Source organism: Osmerus eperlanus, chromosome 3, assembly GCF_963692335.1.
Source record: "Osmerus eperlanus chromosome 3, fOsmEpe2.1, whole genome shotgun sequence".
NCBI lineage: Eukaryota > Metazoa > Chordata > Actinopteri > Osmeriformes > Osmeridae > Osmerus > Osmerus eperlanus.
In genome coordinates, this window is record NC_085020.1 from 7,919,545 (window position 1) to 7,931,004 (window position 11,460).

Sequence of the window (11,460 nt, forward strand, 5' to 3'; positions counted from 1 at the left end):
TTGATGTCCTAAAATAGCCCACAGTTTCCATTTTGAACCCAGTGAACCAGGTCCTTCTCATCGAATGGTACACATTTGAGAGACACAGAGGCAACAAGTTCCATCGAAACGCTTCCACATGTGAGAACAAGGCAAGCATACAAACCTTTCCATCCCTGTTTAGATCACAAGACACTCCGGAGGCTCTTTTAGCACAGCACTGAGCATAAAGGGAAATGGCATATGAAAGCAGAAAAAAATATAACAAATGCTGCATTAAGCCTATGATTTTAAGAGCAGTACCTTGAATAGTTTGCTCCTCAGTACTGGTCAGTGAGGAAGACTGTGAATGTAAAGTAAAAGGGTCACAAATGCACCATATTACTTTTAACCAGAGAAACCAGAGACTTGTTTGTTTGAAAGAAAACCTTTCAGAGGCACCTTAGCACTCATCTGCTCTCTGTATTTGGTAAATGATGGCCTTTGAATTTCTTTTCAATACTTCAGTACAACTGATCTAACTCAAAACGTAATGTGTATGGACCTCCCAAAGTAGGAGGCAGCACTAAGTAAAAAAATAAAAAACTTTTCATCAAGCCCACAGGCTTAGTGAACATAACTATTATTATTTGACCTGAGGTTTTGGAGGGCTCTGTGATAGGCCTTAGCTTTGGAGGAGTGAGTGAATCAGCCTCATTTGGTGGTTGATTGCAGAAAGAGTGAGAAGGAGAATAAAGCAAAAGACACAGAAATACTATCCATGGTGCTCTGAAGTGTGGGCGATGATTGCATCAGTAATTCAAGATTTGCCTGAGCCAAAGTAGCCAACGTAATGGGACTGAGCTTTACACTGTTGAACTTCAGAACGTCAACAGCTGATGGTGGTTTTTTGTTGCCAAATATGAGACATTGATTAATACGTAGTTCTTCAATAATTGTCTTGGGGTGACGGTTTGGATTTGTGAAAGATGAATCCTTTTATTGGGCTGACTTTGGTCTTAAACTGGGAAACATGGATTATAACACAGTGTGTTTTTGAAAAAATTTACCATCTTCACCATCATGGATTTGTCTGAAGCATGACACCATGTACTTGTGAGAACTTCTGGCCTAAAGATGACTCTTGACCACACAAACACAGTTGAATAGACTGTACATCATGCACTCATAACCTTTGAAGGTAAAGTAATGAAATTCTGGAAATCTTTCAATGTCCAGCACAGTGTGTGATGTCTGTGATAGTAGCCAAGAAAACCCATGGGGAAATAACTGGGCCTCGATCTGATACACCGTCACGTTTGATCTTCATGCTAATAAGCAGACTATTCAATTTCCATTTGCTTTGCTGTTGTATGGCCTTTACCACCTGCACTTCAATATCCCACAGGTATAAAGACGGTCTAGGTCCATTTACATATGGTATGCAGTTGGACTGGCAAAGTAGGTAGCAATTATGTTGGTCTGGACAATTCATAACAAAGACATCCACAGAGACCAAATGTCATTCGTTGCTGTCCCATGGGACTTATATCAAAGAATGAACATTTACTTTCTCTAGTTAGAATTTTACTCTTCAGAGATTTCTTTTTATATTTGTGAACTTCTTGCAGTTCTTAAGAACCAAGGAAGGAGATGAACTGATAAGGATTCAAAAGCAACTGCTTAACAAATGGAAAAAAAGGAGCTTGATGCACAGCTGCACTGTCATCCTGGCCACTGTCAGTCAAACTCAGCCATCGGCAATGTTGTCCTTCAAAAAAAGACTTCTGCAGGGTGGCCCCAATAGCCTCCTCAACCTGCCATGGTTCTTTACTTTAATTGTACATTCATATTAACTCTCTTGTTGAAAACCCCACAATCTCTCCATTCTTAGTATGCATGTGCACACACAAAACACCTACACACACACTATTCATTAGGAATGTATTTTCAGTGTCATTTTTCATGGGGCGTCTTTTCAGTACACATTACTTTTTGCCTCATTTGATCTTAAGAAAACATTCATTAACAGAAAGTAAGCAACTGACATGAAACAACAAATGAACTCCGGAGGCAAAGGTTGGCTTAAGAATAATCTTGATTTCTAACCCTCAAGGAACATTGAAGTTGTGTTTGCCAATTAAGTGGTATGTGTGCCAATTATTTAGGAAAGAGCCTCTTGACCAATGCTACGTTCAATCACATAAAATCATAGATGAAAGCCTTAGTTGAAGTGTTACTTTTGAAGTAATGATATTGAAGTGAATATTGCTGTTGTAGATACATTTTAATTTAAAGCAGATCCAATTTCTACAACTGCCCTTCATAAAACAGTTTGAAGGAAAGTTGGATGCTCCAAGATTTTCCTTACACATAGTACCCTTGCACAACAGTAATAGGCCTTTAAGCTGATACAGTGTTTGTCCCATTGAACTGGCATAGAGCATTCATGATGCAACCTAAAAGTAGTGTCAGTGACATAAGCAACTACAGTCAATATCCTGGGCTTTTTGGAATGTGTTTTCCATGCACTCATGGAAATGCACTGTGTGGCCACAGAACCTGTGTGTTCTTTAAGGTAGTTCAGGTTCAAAGGCAACCTTTTGTGTTCCTTCTCAGATGTGACATAGAAGCTGTTGTTCCATCCAGAGGCAATAAACAAAGTAAAGAATAATCTTCGAAAGTGCAGCAGCTACCTAGTTAGTGTGGCTTGTGAGCATGATACAGATAGTGTCACATGACATTAAGCTATGCTAGGATACAGAAACTGTTACTGAAGTGTCCTCCATGAACTTGACGGTACTCTTAGAAAACAGGTCAGTCCCTGACTCCCTGGTGCAGCACAAGTCGCCAGTTTACTAACGTCATCTTTAGCCAACATGAAAAGGAAAGCACACTTCACTTGTGAGATACTTTAATGCGCATTAAAAGATTACCAAAACAGAGGAGTGAATTTGCACTGCCATAGTCTTTTAGCAGAGTATTGATTATACAGTGGAATTAAGTTGGATTCATGGCAGGATTTAGCCTTTCATTCATCAGCATTAAAGGCACGCCCACAGCCTCTGGGGGATTTGATATGGCATTTACATTTGGTGAATGGACAAAAACTTTTGAACCGTAATAACTACTACACAAAGAAATGTTACGTGGGACTTATGTGCGACTTATGTGGGACTCTAAGAGCTTTAAATGCAATGCACATACCTCCAGCTGAGGTAGCTGCTCATCAAGTAAGGAGCTCTCAATGCCACAGGAGGAGGAGCCGGACAGGATACATAGCATGTTTTTTTGTGTCTGTAAGAAATAGACAGAGATATTGCATTTGTGTATCATAAACTCTGGGAATTTAAGGGACGTTGAAAGAGTATATATAACTGCACCGTCAATTGGAATTTCTCATTTATATCTGAAGAATCCTATAGATCAGGGGCGTTGTTAGACCCTTTTTACTGGGGCACGTGCCCCAGTATAAATCTGCTGTGCCCCAGTAAAATCAAAAGTTTGAGTTTTAACAATTTACTTTATTAGTCAGTGCATTCATTTAGATTGCTAATGCCGGAAAAAATAAACGCAGTATCCCAATAAATTTTTTTTTGCGCACTCGCATTAACTATTGATGTCCCTGCCAAAGCTGATATCAAACTTGCGTCCCTAAACTGTTGTATAATGGGTTAATCAAGGGGAGTTTCTATAGCCGAGTAGTGTATTGTGCGCAGCAAGCTTGGAAGAAAAAAGGGATATGAATGGGGGCCTGTGCCCCAGTCGAGATTTATGTCTAACAACGCCCCTGGTATAGATCCCTCACAGTACCTGAATTCCAATTACATGAGATAACTACAGACACCTCTGCGTTTAATTTGTAGCACATCATTTCGTATCACCTTTCACTATTAAATCGTATATCTCCATTCCACTTCATGAGACAGGATATGCGTTTCATGCCAAATTGACATAGTGGAACCAGGGAAATACCTGAGCACATGTGACATTTGTAATTAAAATCCAGGAGTCACAGACTGTGTGGAAATCCGAAACGCATAACTCTGAACATCAATTTACAGACTCAACCCATTTTTCAAGAATGAACAACTGGTAGAAGAGAGGGTTTGGATAAAGTGAAAACCCCATTACATTTACATTTAGTCATTTAGCAGACGCGCTTATCCAGAGCGACTTACAGTAAGTACAGGGACATTCCCCCGAGGCAAGTAGGGTGAAGTGCCTTGCCCAAGGACACAACGTCAGTTGGCATGACCGGGAATCGAACTGGCAACCTTCGGATTACTAATCCGACTCCCTCACCGCTCAGTGATGAAGAAAGTGTTTTGTCCGTCTCTTCATAAACGGAGTGACTAAGTTCAGTTGAGTTCTGGATTTTAATAAGTATTATCAATCTGCAGATTGGGAGAGAAAACCAGACCTCTGACAATAAATGACCACACAACACCAGGCTTAGGTCTCAATCATGTCTCTCTCAGCTCTGAAAGCCGGAGGACCATCTTTTATAGGGCACAGGAATGTAAACATAGATAGTGACAGTCAGGCTGTAATGACGTTACAACAGTCTCAGAGGAAGAGATTCACAGCTCCCAACACATGACCACTCAGACTAGAGAGATCATAGTTGGCGCTCTCCTTGTAGTCATGACCAAGGACGTTTACCCAGTACTTTCTCCTGATCACGAACATCTATTAACCCTGACACATAGACACCATCTACTCTTATTAATAGCAAGCTTACATGAGAACATACTAACTAGTATCCAATGACTAGTTATATTGATTAGTGAATAATGTAAGCACACAGGAAATCCCAATTTCTTCCACATCAGCCACCTGACTCCCTTTACATTACAGATTCAAAATCATGTCTCCCGTACTAAGGATCCATTTCCTTGGTCTGTGTTGTGTTCAAAGCGCACATTAGATTGTGCCAGTGGAGTAAGGTCAAAGGTATACTGTAAGTTAGGGGGTTTCCTTACCATGCCTACCATTTGAAAAATCCTGCAAGATTCTGCAACATGATACTGTACACTGTCAAAAGGATTTTGCTGTTGTCAATCATATGATTGCTTGCCCCCAATGTGACCTGTTATTATGCAAATTCAGTCAGGAGCTCTGAGGCGTGTTTAGGCTGCACTCTACATTTCGAGGTCATGGATATGGATGCAATCAGGAGACCATCATACATTTTTATTGTTCAGTAGCCTTGCATTTAGGAGTTTGGAGCCATGCACTCGAGAGAGAGAGAGAGAGAGAGAGAGAGAGAGAGAGAGAGAGAGAGAGAGAGAGAGAGAGAGAGAGAGAGAGAGAGAGAGAGAGAGAGAGAGAGAGAGAGAGAGAGGGAAATAGAGAGAGAAAGAGGCTTACAAACAGGTAGCTTAGGTCAATTTCCTAACCCCTTCTTTTGGCCATGTGGAACCAAGAACGGGTCATTCAAATTTTCTTCCCTCTCATTTCAATGTCAGTATTCCAAGGAAGGCTAAACCTACCATACCGAGTTATGGCTTTTGTGTAATACCACTTCTATTCTCTACGGAAGTAGAAACCCCCAATTCAATAGCAAAAAAGTCCCTCTTAGCAAATTGATATTCGTAACCATGTCAGGATTTGTTCACAAAACCACTGCTGAGGACCAATTTTTACAAGATATTATCACAGCAATTAATTCAGTGTAGTGGGACTGAGGAAAATAGTGTAGATAATGTGTTCAAGGGATTTCAATGTCACCTCCATTGATCGACCAACAATGCTGGTGGAGAGCAGCCATGCAACACTGATGAGATGAGTTTGAGAGTTGGATATTTCTCTCATAACCTTGGGAGAAAAATGGGACACAGCCCTATTATTTTGCATTGTCAATAATGCATGTATTAGATGTTGCTGTGTATAAAATGGATGTGATGCAGTCAATAGAAATTATATCCAACAATGCCTTTTGAATGGGCGGCACAAACTTGCTAGAACACGTCTTTTAGCATATCGTACCAACAGGTTTTCCCAGTCTGTTGAACATATGAATTATACTTATTGAAAAAATTCCCGGGCTGTAACAATATACAGACTCAGGTATACTGCTAATCCTGGCTTGTGTACATACCATCAATCAATACTTTATATTTACAGTTCTTTTTTTTGTATGAACAAAAAGGAGCACTTTCTTCTTTTGTATCTGTCTGTCTCTTTCATGGGGCTTTGTATCCATAGGTGGAGGAAGATCTTTTGGCCCATGTGTGAGAGTCAATGTTCAGTTGCAGTGAACAGCAGATTCGATTCTTGATCCTTAAAAGGTTTTGTTTTATTTTTTGACATCCACAACAATAGATACACATTTTTGAGTTTGAACAAAAGAGTACCCCTTTAAATGTGGATGCATGTCAATGTTCCGCTCAAAACTTTCTCTCACTCTGAATTCTCCTGGAAAAGTCTAAGTTGAAGAGAAGGCTTGAGACGGAAGGGGGGGAAGGTGAGTTTCCATATGGAAATGAGCATGAGCCTGACTTCCAATAAATCTGAAATTCTTTGCCTTTTGTTCACATTTTCCCCAGCTGTCAGAAGGAATTGATGGAGTGCAATGGGTTTTGAAACAGAAATATTGCAGATAAGAACAGGAAGCAGTTCCTGAGAAGTAAAGGCAATTCAATCTCTCGAGAGTGCAGTGAAGAGAATGGCTAAATCTGAATTCTTCATGCAAACAGATTGGAGTTTACCTAATTTTCTCAAATAGTTTGAACAATATCACGTAAGAAAGAAAATTACAGTTACCTCTTTACAATACCACTGTGTTTCTTTGTTACACATTCTCTTAGTTTTTTTTGTCAGACTATCAAGTAGCAGGGAACACTAGATCTGACTTGTTTGCGTGGCCAATAATGTGGGGGCTGAAAATTCAGTTCCATTCAAAATACTGTTTTCCCTAACCCCTAACCCTGACCATAAACCTAAAGCTATCCCTTATTCCTAAACCAAACCCTTAATGTAATTCTAACACTAAGCCTAATTCTAAACTCCTGGCAGTTGAACTTGAGAGGACTCAGAAGATGTGTTTTTTGTATCACTATTCTTGAGGGGACTTCTGGAACCCAAAACAATAGTTAAACAAGGCCACACACACACCTCCATACACACACACACACACACACACACACACTTGCATGCATGCATGCACACACATAAACACACACATAGATTAAATGTATCCCATGTCAAAATGTTGAACACTTTGAAGTTCATTATTCAGCCCTAATTACATCTGAGGCTGGTTGAAGTCTGCTATATTTAGAACAATTTCTTGGTAACAATAGGATATTTTAACAGGTATCATTAAAATGCAATGCTAAGTGGGAATAAACATGCCGAAACATAACTAACAATGCTGTCTGATCCCCAGTGTTCAGAGTATGCAGGAGTGTGATAAGCACCCAGCTCAATCCTCTTACATGTTCAAGTGCTCGTTATATGCAGTTTACTTTCTGTCTGTGCTGTAACACCCTTCTGAGGTGACAGGTGGCGCACTTTCGAAACGCAGTTATAGGTTTGGCAACAGAAGTGAGTCACGCATATTCTGTCTCTCCTTGCTATTCTGTCTGTCCCTCATTAGAAACACCAGGTCTTTCAGGGATGAGAAAAAAAAAAGACTTCTGCACATTCTTTCATTAGCAGCCAAGGCCGTTCAGGCCACATAAACATTGACTGCAGGTAATGAGGTGCTGATGGGGAGCACTGACCAAACAGTAGAGTGATTGCTGTGACAGCCAGGCTAATATGAAGGATGAGACCTCAGGTTTGTAGCACCAGCTCAGGTAAACACGGGTGGAATTCTGATGTAAGAGGAGAGGAGCCACAATTTGAACCCAACCCCTCCCTCTCTCTCGCTCTCTCTCTCCCTCTCCCCCTCTCTTTCCCTCTCTCTCTTTTTCCCTCTGTCTCTTTCCCTTTCTCTCTCTCTCTCTCTCTCTCTCTCTCTCTCTCTCTCTCTCTCTCTCTCTCTCTCTCTCTCTCTCTCTCTCTCTCTCTCTCTCTCTCTCTCTCTCTCTCTCTAACTCATTCATTTTCTAAGCCTAACACGCTGACACTCTTTAGATGATCTACCTAAATCTATTCAGTAACCGTATGCACCTTGTTTCGCATTCTGTACGATGTTGGTGTTCCATGGAAATCCGGCTAACTTCTCACTGTCTCTTGTTATAAATATTCACTACAACAACAACAACAAAATACTCTCCAACTTGATTATACTCCATTCCTTCATGTCAGTTCCACATTTTACAAGACAAAGCACTCAGTGTGACGTGAATGTGTCGCTGTCCATGGCACTGACATCCCATGTTCTGTCCTCTAGATTGCCTGAGCCCTGCTCCACAGGTTGGGAGCACCAAACTGGGCTTCATTAACCGATAGCAGCAAACATGGAGACAACAGCAGGGGAAGGAGACTCATAGAAGGGCTAGATCAGAGAGTAGATCAGAGAGGAAGGACTACCTGTTGTCATTTTGACCTAGTATAGTTTCTGTAGGATGCAGTAGGATATGCCTTTGATTTTGAATGCTAATGTTGTAGTAGTTCAACCTAACAGTGAACTAAATAATAACACCTTGGTTCACAATTTTGCTTTCCTCTTACTGAACAATAGCTAGTCTCTCTGAGGACCCGTTGGCCACCTGGGGTTAGTTTCCATAAAGAATTCTCTGAATCTGAACAGTGATGATCATCATCAACATGTGTTGAAAGGGGGAAAGGGGGGGTGGGTTTTAATGTAAGCATGGCAGTAGTACAGTATCGACTGCAGCCACTAAGGCTGCATACAAACTGCAGCAGTAGAAACACAGAGGTTCCACATAACTAAAAAGCTGCGGTTGGTAATATACTGCGGAGGGAATAACCGCAGAAGCCATACAGAGAATGCAATTACAACCAAAATGTAAAATGCATTACTGCAAACTGTTTACAGCCAGAAAGTGACTAATGTCCCTTCTTTCATGCACAAGGGTGCGTGTGTTATTTATCAGTTAATCAGAGCCTGTATGATGCTGGTTTCCTAGGGCCATTACAGAGGATTAGAGATTACCTTTACCAGCCATAAGCTCTGATGTAATTCAATATTCAATGCATTTAAATCAAGTCATTCTACCAAGTTCAGCATACACACACAACAATCACAACAATGAGGCTATTTAAACAGTGTGTTCGGAATGCTGAGTAGGTATTTCTAATTCATGATGATGTTGTTTATTGATTGTAGCGTCGGTGAGTAGCCCAGCAGAATGTTTCATCCAGGAGCCTGGTATCAGTCTGAGAGAGAACCGGTCACCAACGCCATGTTCGCTATAGAGGAGAGGGGAATTTAATTAGAGCAGCTTAATGCTGTCTTTTATGAAGCCTAGAGGGGATCTTCCCCTCCTACTGATGCATATTCATGACTCCTGTCCTCTTTTGTTGCGAGGACCAGTGGAGGAACATCCGGACCACCGCTCTGGGATCTGAGCCCTTCTAGACGATAATGTAGCTCAGAGGTACACCACTAACTATCGTGTGTCGTTTAGTAGCAACAGGTCGGAACATCTTTAATTACGCATTAAAAATGACGATAGCCATTAGGATAAAGATTGATTGTCAAACGCGAAGCGTAAAAGGTTAGAAGAGGAATGAAATGAAATGGTGTAAATCCCACCCCATGTAGTTGAGAGGGAGATTTGGCACAAAATGTAGCTAAGATGCAACATCATCCCAATTACACCCATTGACTTTTGAATGTTAGGTCACATCGACAACTCCATTGGAAAATGAACTGTTGACACAGCATCAAACAACTGCAAATTACATTTTTAGCAAGTAAAATGAGGCGGCAGAGTATTGCTTTTGTAAAACAAGTCACTGAAGGCCAGATATTCAGGGCAGGAGACCTCTTCAGATTGGTCGAGGGGTGAAAGATGTTAATGTTAATTTAGCCGCCGTCATATTTCCTTAACATTTCCTTAGCATTCATGAAATGACAGGTAATCTACATCATGATAAACTGACAGGAAATGCTAGTAGCCTGCTTGAGTAAGAACCTTGTCCCAACCAGATAACTTTATGATAATGATGGAAAAGTCGGTGGGGGCTGCTGCATGCTAGACAGATGAAAGTCCAGACATGATTCTAATGGATTCCAATGACTTCGGTGGATCTGTTTTTAATCAACAAGGAACTACAGAGAGATGGAAACACAGCCTCAAAAAAAAAATGTCATTAATGTTGAATATAATGGATTTGTTTGACAGAGAATTGATGGGGAGGGACGAGTGCTCTGGACTAGATGGGCTGGTATTACTACACTGCCAATTTTCATCCTGGTTCTATGCAGAGGCATCACAGCCCCTCACACTTATTACAAACAACACACCATTAGATGATGTCGTTCTCGTTTTAGGATGTCTCGGGCCCACTTAGGTAAGTAATTATTCTCACACTCAGATCAGAGAGAGGTTTATTGAATGTCCATTTACAGTATGACTAGATACATTAGAATTGTTTCTGAGAGTGTGGTTATTACAATGATGTGTGACACTGCTGTATTTCCACAGTCAGACTATTTACATCATGTTGAACACTGTCTGTCAGAATGGCCCTCCTCCTCTTTAGTCACTGCAGAAGGTCTTTGGTCATGTGATGATGTGTCCTCATCTGGTTGGGGGGTCTCGGCAGAGATATCAGACCTCTTAACGAGAGGCTGGTCAGCATACTGCACCATGCCACAATTCTTTATTGTTCCACACTCCCACTCCAGAACACAACCAGACAGTATAGACAGCTCGCCCAGTCCCTGGAGGGGTCATTACGATGAAGACCGGCAGTTCCTGATGCAAGATGGAACTTCTATAGAAAGAGAGCGCAGGAGAGAGGAGATGCACAGATATAAATAACTGTGTATTGAACAGAAAGAGATCTGTGTACAGTGCCTTCTGTAAAATTGGAATCTCTGTCAAACGTTTCTTGCTCTATTACCAACAGTGAAAATCAGGCTTTTTGATCTATGGTCCAACATGTCGGGCTACCTGTCTTGCGCAGACACATTCAGCATTCCATTGTTAGCCAACAACAATCCAGAATGTGGGTCAAAAAGTTAACTCTCACTTTACTTTGCTGCCACTACCAACATTACCGTGCAACCCCTCCTAGGTGAATTCCAACCTACTTTTGTGAATTCCTAACACATTCATGGCACATTGTTGGAGGTAGGAAGTATTGAAAGAATGGGTCAACTGGGTTTGCTTTTTGGAGATATAAATTGACAAATGTTTGAACACTCTTTGACACCAGGGAGGTCGATATCTTTTCCCCTCCCTTCCAAACTCAAATGGACTTCAGGTCATGACTGAGATACCCTGCAGTGCACTGGAATTAGGCTGTGCTGCTGGGAGATCATGAGAGTAGATTGCATTGAGGCGCTTCAACCACAGAAGCAGAGCAGTTTGACTTTAGCAATATTGTGAAGATTGTTTTTCTTTGCTAAGTAAA